General features: G+C 41.5%; 1 protein-coding gene across 1 annotated transcript in view; it reads right to left on the bottom strand.

The window, feature by feature from the left end:
- The window catches only part of LOC139693917 (uncharacterized), a 68,239-nt gene extending 59,555 nt beyond the window's left edge, over positions 1–8,684 (bottom strand). Inside the window, exon 1 of the mRNA XM_071592251.1 lies at positions 8,555–8,684. The gene's annotated coding sequence lies outside the window, so the exon portion shown is untranslated. The remainder of the gene's footprint in view (positions 1–8,554) is intronic.
- Between the last annotated feature and the right edge of the window lie 3,384 nt (positions 8,685–12,068).

Genomic DNA, 12,068 nt, shown 5'->3' with positions numbered 1-12,068 from the left:
ATTTATATGAAACTTTTGAATTTTCCTCCACAAAAATTCCATTCACAAGAGATTCCACGCGATTTGGTGATGATTAAAATTGTCTTAATGTGTCCAGAAACCCGAATCAACGTTTTCTCCTAGTATATTCGCTGCCGAGTGCCTGAAATATTGTCTCGGTATTTCAAATATCTAGGAAGAGAATCGAAATGAATCCTACATTTGGAAAACTCAATGCCTCTCTGAAATAGACGCAATTTCATAATTTCTGAGAGAGCTACTCTCGCAACTGTGCCTCCTGCCATTCGAAATGCAATTCTTTCTCTTCAATGAAAAGCGCACCGTTGTGAAGTGTAATCATTCCTCCCACTGAAGCTGGAATCGTGGCGGCCTTGGGATGGCGGATTGCGGATTTTGCATACAAGAGTTGACGAAGGAGTGCTTTGAGGAAGAGCACGCGTGTTGAAAACTTTCGCATTCACTTGCGGGGGAGAGTGAATTACCACTGATTCCCACGAGGACGAATGCACTTCAGGGAGGCGCGCCATCGAGAAAGATGGAGAAAGGACAGAATTTGCGCCCCGCTATTGTTAAATATGTACACGGCATCTTGACCCTGACTCGAAGGACCTCGGTTAGCCTTTGGCCGGGGCAACAACAGCGATTTTCGATTGTCAATAGGATACCTCCTCTATACCCTTTGCAAGACTTGAAACTTGAATCAACTGAAGAATGAAATATTTTCTCAGCATAACGATTATAGTTTCACTTCAGTAAATTCCTGAGAAAAACTAATTTTACACGTGAAAATACAACTTTACACCTATGAAGATTAGCTTCGGTGGTTTTATTCTGTTGTTTTTTTTATTGTCCACATTCACCCTACGTAAAACCTTCCGAGGACAAAAGTGAGCACATCAGTCCCATTGCGACAGCGAATTCTTCCACGTATCTCTGATTCCATGTAGATATTCGCCATTAATTGGTACTCGTTAATGCATACCTCCAGTGAAATATTAATGATGTACAAATAAAATTTACCCATCAAAATGGTAATTCAATTTTCTACAGTTATGGCGGTGATTCCCCGTGACTCGAGGGTATGGCTTAAAAAATGACTCACGGGTCACTAAAACGATGGCTCTAATGAATTCGATATTATTGTGCCGTACACAGAAAGGGAAACAATGTATTGAAATAACTGTTTGTGAAATAAGGAGAGTCGACATTTAAAATGTTTACTATGTTAATTGATGGGGCTAAACTATGTTAAAAATGCAGACTGACTGTGGAGTACGGTAGCAATACTGAGTGACCCAAGACGACGACTATACTAAAGGCGACAAGACTTGATGTTTGGAAGAAACGCTCTCTAGGCATTCCCCTCCCGAAATTTCGATATTTAAATGTCGGAAAATTTTTATTTTGCAAGAGAAATACTCATAATAGAAATATCTAAAAGGTGGTGTGAATAATTCTGAAATTGGTCGTGGCGTTTTCTCAACATCAAACTGAATATTTCCGCCCTGGCAATATAGTCAACTAAAACCTTTCCATTTGGGTCCTTTCTAGATATTGATCTTTTAGTGGAACAGGGACTTCCTGAAACTAAACCAGAATAGTCTGGTTTGTGTCATCACCTGAAAGCATCTTAAACGAGGCAAAATAACTTGCAACACTTCTGAGAAAATAATTCTAACACCGCTGAAGCGACTGCCCTTGCTCGGAATCTCGCTCTCATGAAGCGTCACTATACACGTGTGTGTTAATATATATATATATATATATATATATATATATATATATATATATATATATATATATATATATATATGTGTGTGTGTGTGTGTGTGTATATGTGTGTGTATATGTGTGTGTGTATATACATATAATATAAAACTTGTAAACTGTTCCACCTGATCTATTTTGCGCCCTCCTATTTTAATGTTTAGCTAAGCCTTTTTCTTTCTGGAAAATCGTATAACCTTTGTTTTATTAATATTGATTCTCATTCCATACTTATCGCACTGAATTTCCAATTCACTCAGCAATACTTGCAACCCCTTGGCTAACCGACAAACTAGTGCTTGGTCATCAGCAAACCTAACTGATTTTACGAATTCCCCGCCCACTTTCATTCCTACCTCCAGTTCTTCCCATGCCTCTTTGATCATTTCCTCTGCATACAGGTTGAACAGCAACGGTGATAATGGGCAACCCTGCCTTACACCACTTCCTAACACTGCCCATCCGGACTCCCCGTTCCCCACCCGCACCTGAGCAGTCTGAGACATGTACAGGTTGCGGATTAGCCTCCTTTCCCTCCAATCTATTCCTATTTTCTGCAATATACTCATTAGTTTTTCCCAATTCACTCTATCAAACGCTTTTTCGAAATCTACGGAGCAGGCAATTACCTCCTGATTGTATTCTATATTCCTCTCGATTAATAATCTCATTACTGCAATGGCATCACGCTTACCTCTCCCCTTTCTAAATCCAAACTGGTCATCCCCTAAGTAATCATTTGCCCTACTCTTTATCCTTTTGTTGATGATCCTGACAACCACTTTAGCTATGTGGCCAATCAAACTTATTTTTCTGTAGTCCTCACATGATGTAGCATTTACCTTTTCCAGAATAGGAACTAACACTGATTTCACAAAGTCTTCCGGCCAGATTCCTTCCTCATAAATACTACGAATCAGCCCATATAACCTCTTCCTCCCACATTTGCCTAAACCTTTTCGTAGTTCTTCAGGAATGTTGTCTACCCCCACGGCCTTATTTGATTTCATCTTCCTTAATGCCCTTTCTATCTCATCGTCGAGTATGCCTAGACCTATGCTATCCTCCTCTGCGTCATGTTCTCTTTCTGTAATATAAATTCAGGGAACCAGAAAATAACCTAGAATGTATTGTATTGTATCTTGAATCATATGTTCTTCATTCTTAATTACAATGTGTCTAACATAGGACAAATATTTAATCAGTAAAAAGAAGTGTGTGGAGCAACTGAGTCCTTCCATCTATACCAACTTTTCGCTAGTTCTTTGGAAAACGCCGCTCTTTGGAAATACATTTTCAGCAACTTATCGCTCTTGCAAGACCGGTCTCAGAGTAATGCGTTTTTAAAGTCAAACGCTTCTTGACAAATTCCTTCATTGAAATATTCTGGCGTTTCTTTCACCTTCAAGGTTTTCTCCGGAGTGATCAAACTCATAGCCAATGCGAACTAGATGTGATTCCAGTTCCTTCCTAGACATTGGGGAGGCGGGTTTGTTTTTATTCCTATTTGGTCACGATCAATGTTTCATTCGATCATTTCATTATTGCCGCCCATAGACATTGATTCCGGGATTGGTTTGTCGCAACTTTTCCGTTCGTCGACTAGTCTCTTCCAGTGTTTTCATTTCTTCGCTTCCTCTTTTATTTCACGCCCCATATACGTCATTCATCATGAGTTTATCTTTCTCTACACTTCTTCCCACTAACTTATTGACTTTCTATAAGATTATTCTGCACACTCTTTGTAGAAAACCTTCATCAGTCTACGCCATCTCTTCCACATTTCTATTATTATTTCCAATCCGCTGTTACTTCCACCACACATCTCGCATCTGTACTACATTCAACCTCAAAGTCTTGACTTGAAGTGCTTTCAAAAGTTCTGCATTAATTTTTACACGATTATTGTTCCTTCTCTGGAAATCCTTGGAGCATACTATTCTCTCAGTTATACCCTTATTTCTTTCCCCACGCTGGAGACCCATTCCTTAGTAGCAAATGTTTTTCGCTTCTCTTTTTCATTGCCTAATTCACCTATTTAGAGTGACATTCTCTTCTGCTCTCCTTTCGCAGAATGAAACGAAAACTCGAGAAGGACGTATTCAATCCCTTAAAACACATGAAAATATTGCCAAAAGATCAAAAAAACGTCCTTTTCCTTTTTTAAGCCAGTATTTCTGTTTTATTTTTCTTAGGGCTGAATCTTTTCATTATTTTCTTCCACTGAAAAAGCGTCCCCTTCATATCCCATTCTTTCTTCGTCACTGCAATTATATCGTTTGCGGAATGAAGAAAGGCGACCCTTTCCCCGAAAGTGTCAAATTCCTTTGGCGTTTTCCTCGTCATCTCATTTCACGTTTCTCGAGGTAAATCTTGAAAATGGCAGAGGTGAAAGGGGAGCCAGCCTTGGCCTAATCCTTTCTCTATTCTTACCACTGCAGTGCTGAGTGATATGCTAGATCTAAATATAGCAATTTGGCTTTTAAAACAGCTATGTATCATTATATCACCGCAATCATAAGATATGTGATTCGGGATAAGTAAAATGTCCTTTCATTCAACTCTTCGAATACTTTCTACATATCCACAAATTTGATAATAACTATTTGGTTATCTTCACCTCACTTTCTTCTCCTCCTTTAGAAAATTAAAATACAAGCTTAAGTAACTTCTTTTGAGCTCTTAATCTTCATGTATCCAAATTTGCACCCTAAGACTTTCTTTATTTATCGATTCATCTATTTCTCAGGATTAAGACACATATCGTGTCATCTGGTCTTTTCTATTTGGAGAGAGAGGGGTGCGCTAAACTTCATCTACGACTCCACCCGTGCTTTACCCGGTCAGCTAATGTCGCACGAGAATTCTATAGCTTGTTCGTTGTAATTTTATGGTCATGAAGTGTAATTTACGACGAAGAGTAAAACAAACCTACAGAGAGACTAATAACCGGAATCACCCATCTATTTATCACCTTTAAATCGTAACAGATCAACAATTGATCTGTTTAAAGATACAGAACACGCATTTTGAATTTCATCTAATTGCTCCATCCTCCGCCCGTTCACATTGAAAGCTCAGCGTTGCAGACATAGAACACTGAGCATCGCGAATTTTCATGGGAAAGAAGAGAGTGTTATCGTAGTTAATGGAATCCCCTTTCAGAGATGCTGAGGCTGCCAATGTTCACCTGGCAACCTTCCTAACTCTTACATAATGACGCAATGCTTTTAAGAAATTCCGCATTTGAATGTTCAAAAAAGAACTAGCGCGACCCTCTCATAGCTATTAAAAAAATGCGGCTAATACACGGATAATCGATTCGTGGACATCGGCGAGCCCCCATTGGTCCCGCAGCGATTTACTATTCCTTTTCATGAAGTAAAATGGTTGCGTCTCAATACGTAATTTCTGCCGCTTGGAAAACCTTGGCTGGTTTCATGTGCAGAGAGCCCTCCGCGGGACATGTTAGTCGCCATCCGCCGCACGCGGCCTTCACCCGCCGTCGGCGTCTACTGTTAATGCTTGTTGAATGTTTTATGTTAACACGAAAATCTATGCGATTAAAATCATCCAGCAAAGTCATGTCGTGGTAAAATAACATGCATGTATACGCAAATCCCCTGCCACCCACGGAGCGCGTTATCCCTATCCCTGACCCTGTCACGAAAGAACCTCTCCCCGATTGAATTATGGACATGCAGCCTAAATGGGATCTCGGAAGTCAGTTTACAAAGTTTCCCGATGTTCCCCATCACTCATCTCCCAACTATTTAGGGGAAATAGGTATTTAATGAATTCATATTATTCAATTCAATCGTCTTATCCGCAAATTTTACATAAATTATTTTAATTATTAAATTATTAATTATTTGCCCCATGACGTTTTTGCCGCAGTTACCATAAGACACCCAAAAGGGATGAACGTTAATAAGAAAAAACAATGAAATTGTGATCAACGAAGTCATGCATGTAATTTTATTCGTATTTATGAGGAGTTTACAGTTGTAAATATTGTAGTTGGAGAAAAATTTGACAAAAATACTCTGCCCTCTTTAAATTTTATTTTGATCGGGATGGTGCGAAGGCTAACGTACAGGCTTCCCACCGAGAGGGCCCGGGTTCAAATCCTGAAGAAAACAAATACTTTGCAGTGGTAGTCTGATCCCTACTTAAGGTTCATTAAGGAGAGCATTTTGAGTGAGTACGCCGTCCGTCGGATGGGACGTTTAGCTGCGGATCCCTTGGTGTTTTTCGACAAGAGTAGGCTAATACCGACACCGGGTTTCTCTCCACCCTTCATTTCCCATCCATCCGTAATGGCGCAAATGACCTTAGCTGTCGGTCGCCTACCAAAAAAAAATACAAAACTTTTTAATTTTTCCAATAGCTGTTGGAGAAAAATTTATTTATCCATCCAGAATCTATGTACATTTCCACGTGCGTATAAAATGCAAAGATGTTTCTGTTTTGGATGCAATAACGCCTCTTCGTAAAGCTCTAAGGGGTTTAAAACACCGATGAAATTTATTTGAGAGACCCACTCATAGTTCACCCCTTGAAATGAAGTAAGAGGGGAAGTGAGGCGCTTTGTCTTGTCGTATTCTCCCGAAGAGCCCTCGCTCCCCCCAAGGATCTCTGGCGGTTGATCAAGTGTTCAATTGGTGCAGGTGCGTTGGAAGTGCCTCACCTGGGGCGTGCACTTAGTTCCTACCAGGAATGGAGTGTTTTCTTCCCAGTCATATTCCAACGTGAAATCTCTGTTCGGTATTTCCCATTAAGTAGATTGAATATGAAAATAAAATGATGGACTTCGCAATAATTTTACTACTAATTGGAACAATTAGAATAATTACTATACTAATGAGTAAGACAGCGAAAAAGTGATCGGAATGGCATTCATCTTTGGAGCCGAAATTAGAATGTCTATTCGGATAGGAGAGCTCCGACGTGTACAAGGTATGTCCAATAAATACGCGAACTGAGGCCATAAAAACTTTATTTGGCAAATTCAGTCTACATCGATTTTATTCTCTTCAAAGTACTCTCCATTCGACGGATTCCATCTTCTTTTTGGCCATCTTTAAAACTCTTAATCCACTTGAAAACAGTTGTTTTCTTCAGAGCATTATCATCGTAAGCGGCTGTCAACATTTTACTAATTTCTTGATAACTTTTACGGCACTTCACCAAAACACTTGATGTTGATTTGTTGCTCCCTGATTTCTTCGATTTCCATTGTCGACAAACAGTAAAAACAAGGACAGCAGAAACTAGCATAACTGGCACCATACGCACAGCTCGACGATCCGCCAAGCACAGACGGCTCATTGGGTCTCAGGCAACTAGCGCCGCTAGTAGGCGGGGTTATAATCCTTGTCATGGCCAGCAGAGTGCACCAGTTCGCGTATTTATTGGCCAGACCTCGTACATCTTTCGGAGGCAGCATTTTTGGAGCCGCCTCCGAATTCACTCGCCGTTCTGTATTTTCTTAAAAATGTTTCTTTAATAGAGGCTAAAGTTCTCCAGTTGATTACTACAGATTATTACATGGCTTGTGTAAAAAGTATCGGGAAAAGGTTCGGGCGAAAATAAGACTTAGTATTTCACATATTGTTATAATGTCTCGAAATTCTTCAAAGTAATTCTTCCCTTGAGAGCGTCGACACACTTTCATCAGCGGCTTTTCCACGACTCGAAGGCGCCCTGGTGAACGGATTCCGGATAAGGGTACTCTTAAGGGTACGCGTGTGATAGTTTCTTTGGCGGCTCCCTTTCTCCCATTGCGCCTTTACGGATTTAATACAGGACCATTGGCCATTATTTTATATTCAGTGCATAAATTACCGACCCATCAGCAGTTAATCTGCCACGTTTATATCCGGAAAAACAAGAAAATCCTGATTCCCCTTTATTTTGATTGAAATTTAGAGTATTAAAATTAAAATGATATGAAAATTGGTGAACCTTTCCACTGTGTTTCCCAAACATGAAAATAAAGGGGAATCAGGATTTTCTTGTTTTTCCGGATATAAACGTGGCAGATTAACTGCTGATGGGTCGGTAATTTATGCACTGAATATAAAATAATGGCCAATGGTCCTGTATTAAATCCGTAAAGGCGCAATGGGAGAAAGGGAGCCGCCAAAGAAACTATCACACGCGTACCCTTAAGAGTACCCTTATCCGGAATCCGTTCACCAGGGCGCCTTCGAGTCGTGGAAAAGCCGCTGATGAAAGTGTGTCGACGCTCTCAAGGGAAGAATTACTTTGAAGAATTTCGAGACATTATAACAATATGTGAAATACTAAGTCTTATTTTCGCCCGAACCTTTTCCCGATACTTTTTACACAAGCCATGTAATAATCTGTAGTAATCAACTGGAGAACTTTAGCCTCTATTAAAGAAACATTTAAAAAGAGATGGTGATTCGCACACGACGGGTGTTAATAACAATCGACTCACGAGAGACGCGAAGTACTTATGTGTAGTCCGCAACGAAACTTCCCGTCCGGGACTGCGTTCGACTCGGGTATCTTCATGATTTACCCTTTGCTATAGAAAAAGGATTGTAATGAATCCAACGGCTTCTGCAAGGGACAGTTCCGAGTACGTTTGTGGGCGACTCCCTCTCGACGGAATGGGATCCGAGAGCGTAAACACGGGGGCCGAGACTCAACCTTTCCCAATGCGAATGCGGGTGGATGGGTCGGTCGGTTTGAGAAGGGTATCTATCCATCCCCCCTCCACCCCGGAGAGAGTGACGCCAGGAGAGAACTCACTCACCACTCAGCGTCTTCCTCCTCCTCGTCGGTGGCGGCCGGGAGAGCGCGGGGGTCCCCGCCGAAGGACGATGGGCCCGGCGCACGAGATATGCCTCCTCCCCTTCCCCCAAAACAAGCGTCCGGCGACCTGCGACGATCAACGCGGACTGCCGCCGTCTCGCCCGCCCGGCGCGCATCCACCCGAACGCGCGGGAAGATCAAGGTAATGTCCCCTCCCCACCCCACCCCCAGGGGCCCATTCCCCCGCTCTCCTGAGCGCGATCCCGTGAATTCCTCTCGGCTATGTTTTGAACGCGGGGCGTGACTCCTTTGTCTCGATTTCACCCGAAAGAAAACATTTCCGGCGTTGAGGGAGCTTAGTTCGGTGACTGGCCTGAGGGCCCGGGTTCCATTCCAGGTGAGCACTCTTGATTTACTCCCGAGCCCTCTTCTGCAAGAGCATTCAACCTCACCGCCACCCAACTTTGCTTCTGCGCGCGGGTCCCTTAAAGACTTTTACATGCGATGCGTATCTTAATAGAACAGGAGAATATGATGAAGGTCAAGGGTCGAGTTTTGTTAACCGGCATAACTAAATAATATTCTTTAAAGTTAGATTTTATTGTTCTTATGTGAAATTAGGAGCATAAGTCATCAGCCTTAAATTCGGTCTCACTTCAATCACCGCGTGCTTTATCGATTTCCGTTTCAAAGAGGGACTCGTATGAACTGCCTGCGCGAATGTTTACTTCTTATGTTTCCACACTGCTTCCTAGTTTGACTCTATTCGGGAAAAATTAGATCGAATTAAAGCCCTTAGGGCAGACAGGACTTGAAAATAAGGCCCTGAAATATCTTGCTGAGTGAGACCTCGTTATTTTAATTCGAAATTATATGGCGGCAGCGCTCTAGCTACCGAATTGGCAAAGAATAAAATAAGGCCGAGTCTTCTATATTTATGTACAAGATATATTTATATGAAAATAAGCACATTAATATTGTACTTACCCAAGATATTTCTAATGCCTTTATTTTGCAAAAAATACCACCAGTTAAAGTAATTGTTTTTCATCCATTTTTTAGCCTATGTATGCATTTTAATATATTTTCGTATTGATCGGCCATTCACTAAGTCGACCCAACTGCTTCTGTTGCATGTAATAATCGTGCTACGTCATGCGTTTTTCTATTTTGCGTGTTTCCAGGCCCACTTCACCTCCCCCGCATGCAAGGCACTTGTTTCTGAGGGCTTCAGGTTCGCAAAAAGTTTTAGGAGAAATGTCTTATGCTTTGGAAAGTAAAACGCTAACTTCACTCTAAAATGCTGTCGCGTAACCCTGTAATAACTCGTAGGCTAATTATGCTCCAAATCAAAAGCGTGTACCCAGTTCACAGATTGTAATGATCATCATCGGTTTAGTTTGACAAACCTATTTTGTTCAAAACCTCATTGAATTGCTCGCCCCTTTATCTGTTTCCTTTATACGCTCTCTCCTCAGAAATGACGTCATTTCTGAACGAACCTTCACCATGGGTCTCTCCCGCCAAACCTCGTCCCGACGCACCCTACTCCTGCGAAAGCGCCCCCCGCCCAACACCACCACCCTATCGATCTGCATTGCCTCCATTCACCCCCCTTGCCCTCCCCTCTCCTCCGGCCACGCACCCCCTCGCCCATTCACGCGACTCTCCCCCCCTTCCCTCTCTCTCTCCATTCTTCCACTCTCCCTCCGCGCCCCTTCTCTCCCCCCGCCTCAACAATCCCCCGTCGACCCCTTTGTCTTCCCTTTCGACTGTGACATGTCACAAGAATGAGTTCCAGGGGCGACACGCACGCTTCCGTAGCAAAAGTAGGAGGCATATTTTAGCCTTCATTGAATCTCCGTATCCATCCGTCTCCTGAAACAAGGATAACTGTCAGAACGAAAATGAACACACTCTTCCGCACAATTTGTGTATTGCATTGAGATAAAAGTCCTCTGCGAAGGTCAGTTCGCGAAATCTGTTTATTTTTCGGAAAGGAACCATTTCGATGGCCGATCCACCTCGTAAATATTACCCGAAGCACTCATGTGGCGCGAATGTAAATTCGTTCCTTTAAAATAATTTTGATTTATCGAAAGAGCATATTATTATTTTTGTTTACATAAACGTGCTGTTTAGTTTCAAGCGAGAGAATTTGCATCGACGTGATCCGAATTCTCGACGACATTTTCTTCCTGAAGTAGTTATGAAAGGGTACAACGGAGAGCGAAGGAAAGGCGTTCGTACGTATTTGGCAAGTAGCATTAGTTGTCGTGAAAAGAAAAGGATTTATTTTCGAGTTGAAACACTGAAACGCACCGAGACCTGTATTTTTCCACCCCTCCGATTGGAGTGTGTACGGTGAGTACAGTGAGTTAAGATATAAACGTCCCTTCATGAATGCATACGCACTGATGGCAGAAACAGAGAAAAAACTTGCAATTTTCCAATATATATATTCTTCAATACCGGTCAATCTCGGTGTATTACACCATTTTCAATTGTAGTTTTTGTTTTACTTTGGCATATATCTGGCAAAAAGAAGGGGAGAAAACAGAAGGGCCAATCAGGGTGAGTAGGATAAGGATATTGGAAAATCCCGACGGTGGGGCAGCCGGTGGAAAACGGTGAAAAGACAGATAGAGGTCTTTATTTGGGCAAATTTGTAACCTAATGGTCCCTTCTTCCATTTAACACATCGTCGTTTACATATTATTTTAGGCATAAAACTTATAATTACAGTCATACGTCCTTTAAATACAGATGTATAGACAGATACAAATTCATTTAGCACAGATATGCAAATCGAAAAGAAAAGGACAAATATATATATATATATATATATATATATATATATATATATATATACATATATAAATTAAGGATACACCAACACTTGCACACATACTCAAAGTAAATGACAGAGAAGAAAGATAAAAATAAAATAGGGAAAGGCTAAGCCAAGTATGAGGCATGTGGGAAAAGCTAGGGAGAGCGTGGCATTGCTCACCTAGTAAAAACCCACGCAGGAAAACACCCACGAAGGGAATACTGGGAAGGATTGAGGGTGGGGGCACACCTGAAACGCTATACTATAAACGCACCAGTCGTCAATACATCTTCCATGATTTTCTGTCTGGAAATAAAGTAATACAATTAGTGAAAGGTGAATCGAGATTTAAAATATAAAAGTACATTTTGGGTAAAAAAAAGTTGGGCCTCTATGGCTGAGTTGGGCCTCTATGACGAATCTGCGTGGCATTATGAGTACATCGGTCATCATGCCTGCTTGGATGAGAATCCAGGAAATGGTGGTCAGCTGGTGGAGGGTTTGCTGCCCACAGATACAAGGTTTGCATAAAAAGTATCGGTAACAATTTTTTCCTGACGTGTGTGTGACCGTCGGTTAGGTATGCGCATGAGTGGAGGGATCGTATTGGCATTGATACAAGATGACAGTGCACACCATTATTACTTAAAATTTGGTGATACAAAATATCTGCGCTAAAATC

This window comes from Hetaerina americana, unplaced genomic scaffold, assembly GCF_022747635.1.
Source record: "Hetaerina americana unplaced genomic scaffold, ioHetAmer1.1.p SCAF_5, whole genome shotgun sequence".
Lineage (NCBI taxonomy): Eukaryota > Metazoa > Arthropoda > Insecta > Odonata > Calopterygidae > Hetaerina > Hetaerina americana.
The sequence above is the reverse complement of the archived record's forward strand: the minus strand, read 5'-3'. Positions and strand labels throughout refer to the sequence as shown.